We start from the raw sequence: 15,735 nt of genomic DNA, 5'->3' as shown, positions 1-15,735 counted from the left end.
TATCTGATTCTTCACTCTCCAAATCCTTGATTCATCAAATAGACATTTCAAGGGCCAAGCCTGGTTGTAGTTATCCAAATATAAGCACAGAGGTCTTTTGGTGCTGAATAATTAGTGGAAAGAAGTTGTTAAAGGGAAGGTAAATGCTACAGCCTTTGGGGAAAGTAATCCGGTGATGTTTCTTAATTTAAAAATATTTCTTTAACTGACAAATTTTAAAATACACATACTCTTTGATCCAGAAATTCCACCTTTGGAAATGTATTCTACAGAAATGAGAGAGAATCTACAGGGATGTATGTGCATAAACATATGGTTAATGTAGAACTCTTTGTTGTAGCAAAAACTGAAACACTGTAAACGACAGTCTATCCATCAATAGTGAAATGAATAGATGTGCTAGGGTGTATCCATAATATGGAATATCGTGCAGCTTTTTATTTTATGTAGGTGAGAACGCGAACACAGTCCCCCACTACCACAAATTATGCGGTCGAGTTTCCCACATTTGGGGAAATCACGGGGGTCGGCAGATCCAGAGTGCAATGGATAAGCCTCACTCTGGGAAAACCACCTTTGCGATCATGGTAACTCCCCTGCCACGTAAGTATCATGCAGCTATTTTTATTTTTTACACTTTTTTATTGAAGTATAGTTGATTTACAATGTTGTGTTAATTTCTGCTGTACAGCATAGTGATTCAGTTACACATATATACGCATTTTTAAAAAATATTTATTTAGTTGCCCCAGGTCTTAGTTGTGGCAGGCAGGCTCCTTGATTGTGCATGCAAACTCTTAGTTGTGGCATGCATGTGGGATCTAGTTCCCTGACCAGGGATCAAACCTGGGCCCCCTGCATTGGGAGCTCGGAGTCTTAACCACTGTGCTACCAGGGAAGTCCTTGCATACTTTTTTTTTTATATTCTTCTCCATTATGGTTTATCATAGGATACTGAATATAGTTCCCTGTGCTATACAGCTGCACCTTGTTGTCTCTCCATTCCATATATAAAAGCTTACATCTGCTAACCCCAACCTACCACTTCATCCCTTCCCCAACTCCCTCCCCCTTGGCAACCAAAAGTCTGTTCTCTATGTCCGTGAGTCTGTTTCTGTTTTGTAGATAAGTTTATTTGTCTCATATTTTAGATTCCACATATACTATATCATATAGTATTTGTTTTTCTCTTTCTCTCTTCACTTATTATAATCTCCGGTTGCATCTATGTTGCTGCAGATGGCATTATTTCATTCTTTTTTAGGGCTGAGTAATACTCCATTGTGTATGTGTACCACATCTTCTTTATCCATTCATCTGTTGGTGGACATCTAGGTTGCTTCCATGTCTTGACTACTGTAAGTAGTGGCATGCAGCTTTTTTAGTGAATTAGGACAGCATGAATTAGAGGTATGTGCACTTACTGTGAAAACAGCAAGCTCTGGAGGGTCACTCATAGGATTGTTCTGTCTCTGAAAAAGAGAAAACAAAAAAGAAAGGAAAGAAGGGGGCTTCCCTGGTGGCACAGTGGTTGAGAGTCCGCCTGCCGATACAGGGGACACGGGTTCGTGCCCCGGTCCGGGAAGATCCCACATGCCGCGGAGCGGCTGGGCGTGTGAGCCATGGCTGCTGAGCCTGCGCGTCCGGAGCCTGTGCTCCGCAACGGAAGAGGCCACAAGAGTGAGAGGCCCGCGTACCGCAAAAAAAAAAAAAAAAAAAGAAAGGAAAGAAGGGAGGGTAGGAGCAAAAGAAGAGAGGGCAGGAGGGAAGGAGAGAGGGAGGGAGACACCTTGTTCTTATCCAAATCCTCTCCCCACCCCTCCTCATCCTTGCTCACAGAGCCCCAGTGTCATTTGCACATTGACCTGTATACGTCAGGGTCCACTCAGGGAAATAGACACCATGCTGGATATTCCGAGCAGAGGGGATGGAAAGCAAAGAGTGGAAGCAAAATAACCAGAGGTTAGCAAATGTCCTCTCCTCCCCAGGACTACAGGGACACAAGGAAGTGGGGGAGGAATCAGGCCCACCTGATGGGGGAGTGATGGCCCCATTGGGAGCTAGGACCATGGAGGAAGAAAGGAGAGAAGACATATTTCTTAGGATTATTACCTAGCAGGTGATTCATAACAATTAACATGATATTAATAATAATAATAATTTTAAAGTTAGTCCTATTTATTTATTTTATTTATTTATTTTTTTTGCGGTACGCGGGCCTCTCACTGTGGCCTCTCCCGTTGCGGAGTACAGGCTCTGGACGCGCAGCGGCCATGGCTCACAGGCCCAGCCAGTCCGCGGCATGTGGGATCTTCCCGGACCGGGGCACGAACCCGTGTCCCCTGCATCGGCAGGTGGACTCTCAACCACTGCGCCACCAGGGACTATTTATTTTTAAATGGGTAGTTCTAATTTTTTTTGTCCGTAGTTCCCATTTACTGAGCACCGATTCTGTGTCAAACACTCTCTTAGTTTTCTTACAAACCTCGTTTAATTTAATCATCGCGACAAGTTAGAACAGTTGTTTCTTCATTTTATAGATAATGAAACCGAAACTCAAAGAGGTAGAACAGCTTGTCTAACGTCACACACCTAATAAATAAAAGATCCAGAGGCTGAAGTGAATTCTACCCAATTCGCTAAATCTTCTGGCATTCCCCCCACAGCCCCTACTAACCTAGTTACAATAAATCTGAATTGAGACTCAATAGATCCAGGTCTTGTTCTGACACTTGCTGTAGTTGTTTTAAAACACACCCAAAATTCGCTGACCCTGCTCGCCTCCGGAGGCAGGGTCTCTGTGTCCACTGCTCGAGTCTGAATGGACCTGGGAGTGCTTCACCCAATACAGTAACAGCAGAAGTGGTACCATGTGATTTCAGAGGCTGGGTCATAAAAAGGCCATTCCACTTCTGCCTTGTTCACTGAAATACTCACTTTTTAAGCCCTGGGCTGCTCTACAGGAAATCTATTTTCAGATCACGATGATGTGAGGGAGCCCAAGCCACGCTGTGAGGCCAGGTATAGGTTGCTGAGCCCAGCCTTCCATCATCTCAGCCCAGGCACAAGACACGTTCAGTGAAATGATTCTACCACCCAGCTGTTTGATTCTTCCCAGCAGAGGACAGATCCAACGTTGTGGAGCAGAGAGGCATCTTCTCCAGTAAGTTCGACCCTAATTGCAGCCTTTTGAGCCAAATGAATGGCTGCCTTGGTACACAGCAAGAGATAACCAGAATCCTTGGTGACTTGGGCAAGTCCCGGAACAGAGTAGGCTTACTTTTCTAGTGAGCGAAGAATGATATATGTAAATTTCAGTCCTGCCTGTCTATAATGCATACGTGTAAAAACACCTGGCAAATTGCTCAGCACTTTTAAATGTAAGGTTTTCTCTCTTTTTTTTTTTTGGTACGCGGGCCTCTCACTGTTGTGGCCTCTCCTGTTGCAGAGCACAGGCTCCGGACACGCAGGCTCAGCAGCCATGGCTCACGGGCCCAGCCGCTCCGCGGCATGTGGGATCTTCCCGGACCGGGGCACGAACCCGCATCCCCTGCATCGGCAGGCAGACTTTCAACCACTGCGCCACCAGGGAATCCCGGTTTTCTCCTTTTAAAATTAAAGTATAGTTGATTTACAATACTGTGTTAGTTTCAGGTGTATAGCAAAGTGATTGAGTTATACATATATGTATATAGTCTTTTTTAAAAATTCTATTCCATTATAGGTTATTACAAGATATTGAATATAGTTCCCTACTATACAGCAAATCTTTGCTGTTCATCTATTTTATATATAGTAAAGTCCATCTGTCAACTCCCTACTCATTTCTTCCCCCCGCTTCCCCTTTGGTAACCGTAAGTTTGTTTTCTATGTCTGTGAGTCCGTTTCCATTTTGTAATTAAGTTCATTGGTGCTATTTTTTTGATTCCACATATAAATGATATCATATGATATTTGTCTTTCTCAAATGTAAGGTTTTCTTGAAGACACTGCTGGAGAAAAATTATTTGCATTGTGACTCATAACATTGTCAAGGCAGAAAGAGCTGGAAAGGAGCCACAGAACCTCTGGGGGCTCAACCGACGGTGAGATGAGAATGTCCCTCGGAAACTCACTTCTGCTGTCTAATTTGGATTCCTGAGTCAAGGTGAGGGCCTGGAACAGAATGCCCTCTACAGAGCGCCAGAGACGTTGTGTTTCCTGGCCAAGTCTATCCCCCCGTTGTAGACAGTAATTTGGTGTCTGGCAAAGAGAGGGCACCTTGCATAGCAAGTGCGCAAATAAATTTCACCGGATAATTAGAATCATAACTGGAAGTTAATAAGGAGGCATCCCACTTTCAAGCCCATCCTCTGTCTGTGTACTGGACTGGCATAGGTCAGCTTGGCAGGGCCTAGTATATCCATGAACAGAAGAGAAAAAAGCCAGGACAAGACCTGAGAGGGCCTCTACGAACCAGCTGCTTAGTGACAACTGCTGTGTTTTTTTTTTTTTTTTTTTTGCTGTACGTGGGCCTCTCACTGTTGTGGCCTCTCCCGTTGTGGGGCACAGGCTCCGGACGCACAGGACCAGCGGCCATGGCTCACGGGCCCAGCCGCTCCGCGGCATGTGGGATCTTCCCGGACCGGGGCACGAACCCGTGTCCCCTGCATCGGCAGGCGGACTCTCAACCACTGCGCCACCAGGGAAGCCCCGACAACTGCTGTGTTTTACTCCGCTGTCTTTGCTGATAAAAATAGTTAAACACTTCGTGAGGGTCTTAACTGCCTGCCAGGTCCTATAGTTGTGTCTAATAAAATAGGTGTTATTATTCCCTTTTAAGGAAAACTGAGGCCCAGGGCAAACTTGCTCAAGCCCATTTTCGAATAAGCAGCGGAGACAGCCTTGAGCCCACCTCTCTTGGTGGTCCCTTCACCTGTCACATGGCCCCTCTGCTTTCTTCTCTCTAAGAGGATGGTTTGTGATTCCCACTGCAGGGACTGGCTGAACCCAGGATGGTAACAGGCATCATTCTCTGTGCCACTCTGGTCACTTGATGGAGATGGTCTCAAAAAGGATTCCGAAAAGGAAAGTATCATGGCGTAACAATGGCTGTCCTGGGTGCTGTTTGGGGGCTGGGGGCAAAACTGCCACTTAGTTGCTCCCCTTCTCTAAATTTCTCATTTTGGACATGACCGCTAGCAAGGGGTGACTTTAAAGAAATAAGACCAGAGGAAGCCAGATTGCAGTCGAGTCAATGGAAGAAAAGAAAGTTGACAACACTTTCTAGAGCTTTGGCCATAAAAAAGAAGATAAAAAATAAGGCTGTAGCTGAAAGGGACATGAAGTCAGGAGAGTGATTTGTGGTTAGTGTCCAGAGGGGAGAGACCTGGGAATCGTGAAGCTCAGGAAACACCAGCTTTTAAACATGCGCGTGCAGCTCAGTGATTAATGGCAAAACACCTAGCATCGTTAAAAGATAAGGTCATTATCATGGGACAGAAACATGTTCATGGCAAACCTGGGATTAAATCCAATTTCAGTGCTTCGAGATTCCTTGGGCAATTTCGGATCCATTGGAATTCTTACGTTTAAAATATCTAAGTTGAGAAGTTTAGGAATGTGTTGGGTCTTGCCAGATTTAACCTATAAATGACTTCCTTTTATTTCTTTAGAAAGCAGTTCTTAGGAACACGTTACATATCAGTGTAAGTTTCCAAAAAAAAAAAAAAAGAAGAAGAAGAAATACCTTTAGATAGATCTATTTAGGCTAAAATGGAAGGTTCATAAACAAACTTTTAATTGTTTGTTTAATTTATTTTATTGAAGTCTATAGTCAATTTACAATGTTGTGTTAGTTTCTGGTGTACAGCAAAGTGATTCAGTTATAGATAGATAAATAGATTCTTTTTCATATTCTTTTCCATTATGGCTTATCACAGGATATTGAATATAGTTCCCCGTGCTATACAATAGGTCCTTGTTGTTTATCTATTCTATATATAGTAGCTTGCATCTGCTAATCCTAATCTCTCAATCCATCCCTCCCCAACTCCCCCACCCCTCTTGGCAACCACAAGTCTGCTCTCTGTGTCTGTGAGTCTGTTTCTGTTTCATAGATAAGTTCATTCCTGTAAATAGATTTTTAAAATTTGCATCAGGTCCAGGTAATACAGCCGGACAGAACATTCATCAGCGCCAAGCTTCCTTGTCCTAAGATTTTACAACTAGAATTGCCTTGCCCTAAGAATTTGCAAATAGATGAGCCCATTCCACCCACAGCACAACTTGCCCTCCTCACTGGATGGTCCTGAAGATCAAATGGGAGAATGAATTCAGAGCAGTCAGCCCGGTGCCAGGGCCACAGTGACCACTCAAAACCACTTATGATCAGGACCCTGACTCACTTCTGTCCAACAACTCCTCTGCCCCAGGCACAAGTATTTTATAAGGATTCTGTTGCCTAATCTCATTCAATGAATGAGTGAACAAAGCGGCGGACGGGAAGCTACACTTCAACCTTCCAGTCCCACAGGTCACAGCGAGCAGGCTTTGCAGGGGGATTGGTCACCCAGTCATTCAGTCACAGATTACTCCAGTGAGAACCTGGGGACTGAAGAAGGGTGCAGACACCTTCATTCAAGAAAGTCTGCCTTCTCAGGACACCATTTTCTCTAATGCCATTTTCTCATTTTCTCCACAGTGTCCCTCTCAACTCTCCATTTCCCATATTCTTATTTAATTCTCTCCAAAATGGGCATAATCATTTCTGATTAAATTAGCTAAGAGGATTTTTGTGATAATCAAATGAAATAATAGCTATTAATATATGTTATAAACATATTGAAAATGTTAGAGTGAAAATCTGCTAAAATAAACAAGAGATAAAGCTTTGAGATATGGTAATGAATCATTGTTACTTTCTCTTTTTACAGTTTTTGGTGTTTTACGAATTTAACATAAAGAGTATATATTACTTTTATAATGAAAAGCAAAGACTGATTTAAAAGTGCTTGGTGCACAATAAGATCCTACACACATATAAAACCAGTGTACACACAGAAAAAAAAGGTGGTATTAGACTTATATCCACAAAGATTTTAAACTACCTATTTTCCTCAGGACCACCATGTACAGCTGGTCAGGTTGTGCACTGCAAAAGGCTGAAGAGGTAAGTGGGGGCTGGGATTCAGCAGCTGCTCTGCTTGTAAACATTGCACCCCAGCCTGTGGTCAAGTCAGCTTAAAGGAGCACCTTTTTCTGATTTGCATAAAGTCTCCATAGATGTTCCGGTTGCCCTTTGACTACTCTTCAATTTTAGCACATTCCTTGCCCTGTTCTCCACTCAGGGGCACGTTGCACACTATTCAATGTGTGGGGAAAGGCACATGGCCACGAAATGTCAGAAAAAGAAGAGGAACAGCATTGTTAGAAGAGAATCATGACCACAGACCACATTTTCCCAGGTTGGGAGCATTGGTGTCAGATCAAGAAGCAGGTAAAGGGATTCCCAAGTGAATGCAGAGCAAAAGCGAAGGCAGGCCGGTGGCAGTGAGGACGAGCATGACACGCATGGGGAACCACCAGCCCACTGGCAAGGCTTATGAGACAGGAGGCTGGAACGGTGAGTTGGAGCCAGGCTGGGGGTATGGGCGCTGAGGCCAGGGCCAGGCCCAGTGGGTGAGCAACATGGATTATAGCTTTAAGGATCAGGGAACCTCTCCAAACAAAAGGAAGGAGATGAGAAGAGGTGAGACTGTTCTTTCCAACAGGAGAGAATGTCAGCCCTCTGCCATTTTGCCTGGGGGGCAGACAGAACAAAAGGAAATGTTTCAACCACAGTGTATGGGATTTAGATATTCTAAAACATAAAATAATAAATTACAAGAGTAATAAAAAACTGTAAGAAATGGCAAAATAACGTCATGGCTTTATTTGACAAATTTTTTTTTCATTTTATTTTATTTATTTTTTAATAGATCTTTATTGGAGTATAATTGCTTCACAATACTGTGTTAGTTTCTGTTGCACAACAAAGCGAATCAGCCACATGCACACACATGTCCCCACGTCCCCTTGACAAATTGTTTTACCTGTGTCTTTCTCCTTCAGAGTTTAGGTGAGGAATGGAATGGACATTACATTAAGGAAGTTGCTACCCTTCTCTGGTTTTCGTCTGAAAGTGGGAGATGGTTAAACTGATACTCTGATACCTGTGACTCTGAACAGAGGACAGAGGTGGGGACCGAGCCATTTTCTGCAGTCCCATCCCCTTCCACCAAAAGTCTGCATCCCTGGGCTTCCCTGGTGGCGCAGTGGTTGAGAGTCCGCCTGCCAATGCAGGGGACATGAGTTCGTGCCCTGGTCTGGGAAGATCCCACATGCCGCGGAGCGGCTGGGCCCGTGAGCCATGGCCGCTGAGCCTGCACGTCCGGAGCCTGTGCTCCACAACGGGAGAGCCCACAACAGCGAGAGGCCCGCGTACCGCAAAAAAAAAAAAAAAAAAAATATGCCCTCTGATCTTTCACCTCTAACATGGATCATGGAAAACTGTATCAGTGGCATCCCGTCTGTGTGGGCATACCCATGAGGATTCTTTGGTAACAGACACAAAAAGGACACTGGCTCTAATCCCCAAAAAGGAAGTACAGGGACCAGGTGTGGCTGTCACAGGAGAAGGAACAGACTCAAAGAAGAAAGGAACCAGGGTGAGTCTGAGGACCCCGTAGCAGGAACTACATGACCATGCTGTCATTTGGAGGAATCCACTGCAGCCACTTTTGCCCCTGTCCTGGCTCACTGAGACCAAGATTCAAAGTTGAGAGAGGGAGAAAAAGAGAGAGAGAGAGATGAAATATCTGATTGGCTCACCTTGGGTCACAAATTCATACATGGAGGGAGGGGCAAGTGACAGTCCAACAAGACCCCAGACAATGGGTAAGGGCAGATCTCCAAAAGGATATAGGGGTGCTGTTCCCAGGAGAAGAGAAAAGTAACTGACAGTCCCAATACTGACTACAAAACGCCTTGACAGCTTAGGTCCCAAGTGTGGCTTTTGAGTTGATGTCTCAAAGGCTGTCAGTTTCCATGAAATTACATTACAGCAGAGAAAAAGTTCAATGAGTTTACTTTGTGATGCAATAAAGAACTGTATTCGTCAATCCTTCTAGGAATGTCATAAAGAACCTACTCCAATGCCAGCACAAAAACCCAAGTTCAGAGAAGGTACCAGAAACATGCTCCCCAAAGACTCTAGGTTGAAGTAATGAAAATCAGACCAGCCCCCAGGACAAAAAATGAGGGACAAGAAAACCTTTGCTGAGATTTTTCAGGTGGAGAGGGAGAAGGCTCCCCCTTCAGCTGGACCACATTCCCCAAAACACAGTTGTCAAAATTATCCAGGAGCACTTATTACCTAAGGGTAAGAAATTCAACCCTGATTTCATCTCTTAGTGACTCTGTGCATCTCTACCTTAATACTACAAAGTCTATATTTGGATTTAAAAAAAAAAAAAAAAACTAGGTTGGATGGGGAAAATAGGCAAGATATAAAATAGTTACTAATTTTAACACATTTTTTATAATGAAGGCGCTGCTTTGAAAATCTTCTGTTTCCACATATGTGGATGATTTAACTTGACTTACTAACTTCAGTAGAACTGAGAGATGTTTTTACTTCTGACACCTCCTAGGTTCTGCACATTACACAGCTCGGCTCACAGCTGTCACTGCGTGACCCCAGAAGGAGCCACCCTGAACGGATTTATTTCAAAAATTCTGGAAGGTGTGCACAGGGGCTTTGCAGACACTGCTCCCCAGAACTTCTCATAAGGGCCAGGTCTCCGGTCGATACCTCAGCAGCTGAATGACATTCTTAAACACACAGCCTCTGACACCGAAATGTGAAAAGAAACAGACCCCGGCAGCTCTGTTTTTTATGTCAAAAATTTCTGGAAGTATCGAGAGAGCCCCCTGAATCTTCACCGGTCTAGCATTCCCTAAGGGGCTGCAGCCGATGACACTGGTGCTCTGTTGGCAAGAGTTGGAGAGAAAAAAGAATTAATTCCTGAAAATGAACTTACACCATCATTTGGATTTCTGTTCCTGCAAACTCCCCGGAAGGGGTGAGCAAAGGAAATCATGCCATCTCGTTTCTCATCACAAGTCCAGTGAAACAACCACAAGTATTTTCCCGACTGGAAGACTTTACAGTCAAGTCAAGAATGACACGCGTTTGATTGACACTCCTTTCCTCTGGAGCCAAACCCTGCACTCCTGTGATCGGCTCCTGGAACCTTCGAGTTCTGTCAGAATTCCCTGACCCTAAGGAAACTGCATCATTCCAAAGTCCAGGAATGTCCTTGACAGCTGTCTGCCGCCACCCCAGCCAGGGGTCCTCGGATCAGCACAAGCATCCCTTGGAAATGTTTGTCCTGGCAATGAGGGAAAACTAGCCAAACCTTGGGGTGACCACAGTGGGGTCCTCTTCAGCAGACTTCCTGCAGAGGACCTCGCACAGAATCTGACAATTTAGAGACACGAGGCACACCCTGGCAGTGAACCCCCAACCGTCCACCGTCCTGAAGCCCAGGTGATGGCTCTGCTTGAAACAGCCCAGAACTGGCAACTTTGGCCCCGAGGGCAGGAACTCTGTCTCCAGGACTAGGGCAACCTCTCGGATCAACTCTCTGAGATTCAGTGAAGGTATGAACACCTTAATCGAGTCATGCAAAAGCAAGTAAATGAACAGATAAAGGAATGGTGGACGAGGCGGCTATTTCTTTCTGCAGACTGTCTCTGATTCTTGTGTGCATTTCTTTCTGGAACTTTATTCCAAGCCCGGAGATTGCTGTTTGTGTCACACTGCTGCCGTGAGAAGCCAGCCCTGCTCTCTGTGGCTGGGTGTTCAGAGGGAGGGATAGGATTTCACCCTCAGAAATCAAAGTGATCCATCAATCAAATTCAGCTGCCCCAGAAAAAACTTAGTATCTAAAGATCAAATGCTAACGCTCAAAGGAGTTTGCAAAATTGCACGCACTGGGCTACCCCCTTAGAGTTAATATTTTTGTTACCCCTGCCTTCTCGAGATGGCTATCCATAAAACCCACGGGAAGGAAAGAGGTCTGTGGGTTTGTTGCCACTGTTGCAAGGAAGAAAGAGCAGGTATTGAGAAGTCAGGGAAGTTTACACCAGGAAAGGAAGCGATGGGGCGTATAGCAACTTTCTTTCAAGGACTGAAGAGCTGACAGAGAACGTGGATTAGGGGTCTCAAACGCAAAGGCTTGCCAGGGCTGGGTGTGTAAGCCTCCAAGTATAACGAAAACCATCGATGGAGGAGGCACGCTCATCCCAACAGGGCCACTGTGACCTGGCTCTGGGGCATTGACAGTTGCCAGAAATCCAACTGATGATATGAAATCTACAGTTTTTAAAAATGTCAACGTATATACATTACTGTATATAAAATACATAATCAACAAGGACCTACTGTAGAGCACAGGGAACTCTACTCAATATTCTGTGATAGCCTATATTGGGAAAGGAATCTGAAAGAGAATAGAGGTATGTACATGTATAACTGAATGACTTTGCTGTACACCTGAAACTAACACAACATTGTCAATCAACTATACCCCAATGTAAAATAAAAATTAAAAAATAATTTTTTTAATAAAGAATATCAACAAATTCAACTTTTACAAATCTCATTGGCTGGGTCCCAATTGGGAAGGCAAGATAAAGCTGGTGGTTCCGAACTGAAACTCAGCTTTGATACCTTTAGAGGAGACTAATGCTGCATAACCCCAGAGGTCCACCTGGGAGCAAAGGATGCAGCCTCCAAACAGGCCCATTTGGGATGAATGTCAGGAAGCTTTTTCTCCCAGTGGAATTCTCTATCTCAGAAGGCGGGAGTCCACTTTGAAAATGGACAACCCATGGGGAACCGGCAGGCAGGCTCATAAAGGAACCGTAAAATCTCTTCTAATAAAGGCTAAAATTTTATTAAGTTCTTATTATGCACCAGACACTACTCTGAGAGCATATAGCTATACAACATTTTCGTTCTATAATTAACCTTAGTGAACTTTATCACCAAAGAATCGACTCAGTTGCTCTACACAGAGCAAAGGCTAAGACTTAGCAATACATTCCGACAATTGAAGGAAGACTGTGGCCCCGCCTTGGGGGAGGGGGAGGGGCTGGGAGGGCGGCAGTAGGACCACGCTGGCCCTAAGGGTTTTGGTAAAGTGTCCAAAGGGTCATGAGAAGTCAGTAAGGGTTTAAAGGGCAGATGGGCTCAGCTCAGACTTGCATTTGGAAAGATCTTCTTGACTACAAATGATGTGGTCATGAATCTAGAGGACTGAAAGGGTTGGGTCTTTATCTCCTCTTTTTTTTCCATTCCTGGACTCTACATGGAGCCTTTCCCTTCCACAATAAGAAGAATTAAATGCTGCATATACAGTAAAATGTGGCTGATTGGATCCGACTCATTTTCACTTTCAGACCTTCTCCATGTCACCTCTGGCCCAGGCCCCCATCCCCTCTCTCTGCCACTGAATAGCCTCTGTCTTTTCTCTCAACTTCTAACTTCAGCCTGACATACACTCTTCCCCCAGCAGCTGGAGAGAGACGTTGGAAAATACAGCCTCCTGTTCAAAACCATGAAATTCCTTCCCATTGCCAAGACCTCACCAGGATCTCCCGGAATCCTGCCTTCCCTCCAGCTACACTGGCCTCCTGTGGTCCCTTCAAATTCCCACCCATGCTTCTACCTCGGGTCCTTGTATCTGGGGCTCCCTCTGCCAGAGATGCTTGGCATCCAGGAATCCACGTGGCTGCCCTCACTCATCCCCCGTAGGACTTTCTTCAATGCTCAGCCTTGCAGAAAATCTCTTCCTGACCAACCCTACCTAAACTTGTCCACCCCTGTGCCTCTTTCCCTGGTTTCTCTCTCTCCACAGCACTCCTCACATCTAACATTATATGCAGGGACTTTATCCACACCATATCCCTACTATTTGGAACAGCACTGCCTATAGTAGGGGCTCAGTGAATACTTACTGGATTTGTTTGTGAGCAAATGATTTCAACTGGGCTGATACTTGCCTTTAGATCTACTAACATACTTATTGAATTAACATATTAACTAGAAGCAGAAGATGCTTTAAAAACTTAAGAAGATTGCGCATCCGGAGCCCGTGCTCTGCAACGGGAGAGGCCACAACAGTGAGAGGCCCGCGTACCGCAAAAAAACAAACAAACAAAAAAACCTAAGAAGAAGCTATTTTAGGCATCTTCTACCTTTTATGAACCCTTTTAAACTATGACTCTTCTTATCTCTTCTTTTTTAGTTATGAAATCTACATACAAGAGAGTGTCTAATGTATATGTTCAGTTTCATTTAGTTCTGCTAGTAATAAAATAAATAGGTACCACCTCCCAAAACAAAAATATAGGCGGCACCCCCAGTAAGCCACCCCTGCCAACCTCAGCCTCCTTTTTCCTCAGAGAGGTACCCACTACCCCAAATTTTGTGTTAATCATATACTTGTTTTTTCTTCACGGTTTTGCCAATTGCCTTTTTGGTCTCAAACAATAGACTTTATTTTGCCTTAAAAAAATTTTTTATATAAATGAAACCAGTTCCTGCTTTTAATTGAGTTTCTGTTCTTTGTTCAGGTTCATGATGTGCTGGGGTTACTGCCCTGTCTTTGTCTTGCCTTGTAGTTTTCCATTGTATGGATATACCACGATTGCTTATCTATTCTATATTTGATGGACATTCTTGTTCATGTCTCCTGGTACACATGTGAAAGAGATTCCCTTCCCAAATGTTACCATTTTCTGTGGATGAAATATGTCAGGAAGCACCATTTTTCAGCTACACCATCCACCAGAGTGATTATTTAAATTGAAATGAATTAAAATTGGATAAACTGTAAAGTTCGTTTCCTTGGTTACCCTAGCCATATTTTAAGCGCTCAGCAGCCATGTGTGGCTCGATGGCTACCATATTGGAGGGCAGATGTAGAACATTTCCATCATCACAGAAAGACTCAGTGGACATCTCAAGTCTACAGGACCTCAGTAGGAATGGAAGTGCTTGACCATGAGGTATGCAAATATTCAGCTTCACTAGGACTACCAGGATGCTAGTACAAGTCTACACGCTCACCAGCAGAACCAAGGCCCCTGCTCCTCCATGATAGGTATTTGTCATTCTAATTATATATATATATCCTAGTATATTCCTGTTATCCTCTAAGTTTCTGTCTTGTGCTTTTTATCTTTTGCCTTATGTTTTGTACCTTGTTTAAGAAAACCTCTCCAAAGTTCACGAAGACAATCTCCTATGAGTTTTATATTTTGCCACTTATGTCCTAAATTCCCTTGGAACTGAATTTTTGTGTGTGGTGAGAATGAGAGACCCATATTTTTACCCAGTTGTCCCAAATTACCAAATTCAATAATTCCTACAGTGTTTCTCAATACCAGCACTATCATAAATCAAGTTCCCATATATGTATGAGCTTCTGGGCTCTGTATTCTATTCCACCAATACTTGGTTGGGTCTTTTATAACTTAAAGTAAGTTTTTCTGTCTGTGAGATCAAAGTTCCCCATTTCATTTTCTTCTTCCAAAGAGTGTTGACCCTTCTTGGCCCTTACCTCTTCCATACACCTTTTAGAATCAGTTTGTTGTCTTAAAAAAAAAAAAATCCGGACTTCCCTGGTGGCGCAGTGGTTAAGAATCTGCCTGCCTATGCAGGGGACACGGGTTCGAGCCCTGGTCCGGGAAGATCCCACATGCCACGGAGCAACTAAGCCCACAAGCCTAAACTACTGAACCCATGAGCCACAAACTGAAGCCCACGTGCCTAGAGTCCGTGCTCCTCAACAAGAGAAGCCACGGCAATGAGAAGCCCACGCACCGCAATGAAGAGTAGCCCCTGCTCGCCACAACTAGAGAAAGCCCACAAGCAGCAACAAAGACCCAACACAGCTATAAATAAATAAATAAATTTATTTAAAAAAAATCCTCTTGGCACTTAGACTGGAAATTCATTGAATCTACACATCAGCTTGGAGAATTATATCTTTACAGTATTGAGTCTTCCTCTTTAAGATGTGTCTTGAGCTGGGTAGCTTCAATTTCTTTCAGTAAACTTTTATAATTTCTTCCATAAAGGGCTTATCCATATTTTATCAAACTGATTTCTTGAAATTTTATAAATTATTTTCTATAAATAGATTTTTACTTACATTTCCTAAGAGCTCTTGCTGATTTAAGGAAATGCAGTTGACTTCTACATTTGGGGTTCTATTCTATCAACCTTATTGACTGCTAATTAATTCTCATGATTTATTTGTGGATTTGTTTTTTTTTAATGTAGACAATTATGCCATCTTCAAGTAATGAGAATTTTATTTCTTCATTTCCAATCTTTATATTTTATTTCCTTTCCCTCTTATTGATAACACCTTCAGTACAAAGTTGACTGCTTTGGTGACTGTATCCTCCTTGCTGCCTTGTTCTCTACTTAAAGATACTGCTTTCAACATTTAGCCATTAAATCTGATGTTTTCTGTAGAACTTTTTACATGTCCTATAACGTATTAAGAAAGTTCTCTTTTATTCCAATTTAGTTAGAATATTTTCTATTTCTTACAAAGAGATGTGGAATTTTATTCAAAATATTATCTGCATCTATTGAGATTACCACATGGGTTTTTCTCTTTTACTTGGTTAATG

At 43.5% G+C, this 15,735-nt stretch overlaps 1 non-coding gene across 1 annotated transcript; it reads right to left on the bottom strand.

Moving 5' to 3' along the window:
* Positions 1–447: 447 nt before the first annotated feature.
* On the bottom strand, positions 448–611 carry LOC117200303 (U1 spliceosomal RNA). Its single transcript, XR_004481782.1, has one exon. It is a non-coding gene; the product is annotated as a U1 spliceosomal RNA (small nuclear RNA).
* Positions 612–15,735: the final 15,124 nt, after the last annotated feature.

Source organism: Orcinus orca, chromosome 2 (genome assembly GCF_937001465.1).
Source record: "Orcinus orca chromosome 2, mOrcOrc1.1, whole genome shotgun sequence".
In the NCBI taxonomy this organism is placed as follows: domain Eukaryota; kingdom Metazoa; phylum Chordata; class Mammalia; order Artiodactyla; family Delphinidae; genus Orcinus; species Orcinus orca.
Note: the sequence above shows the minus strand (reverse complement) of the source record. Positions and strands in the feature narration are given on the sequence as shown.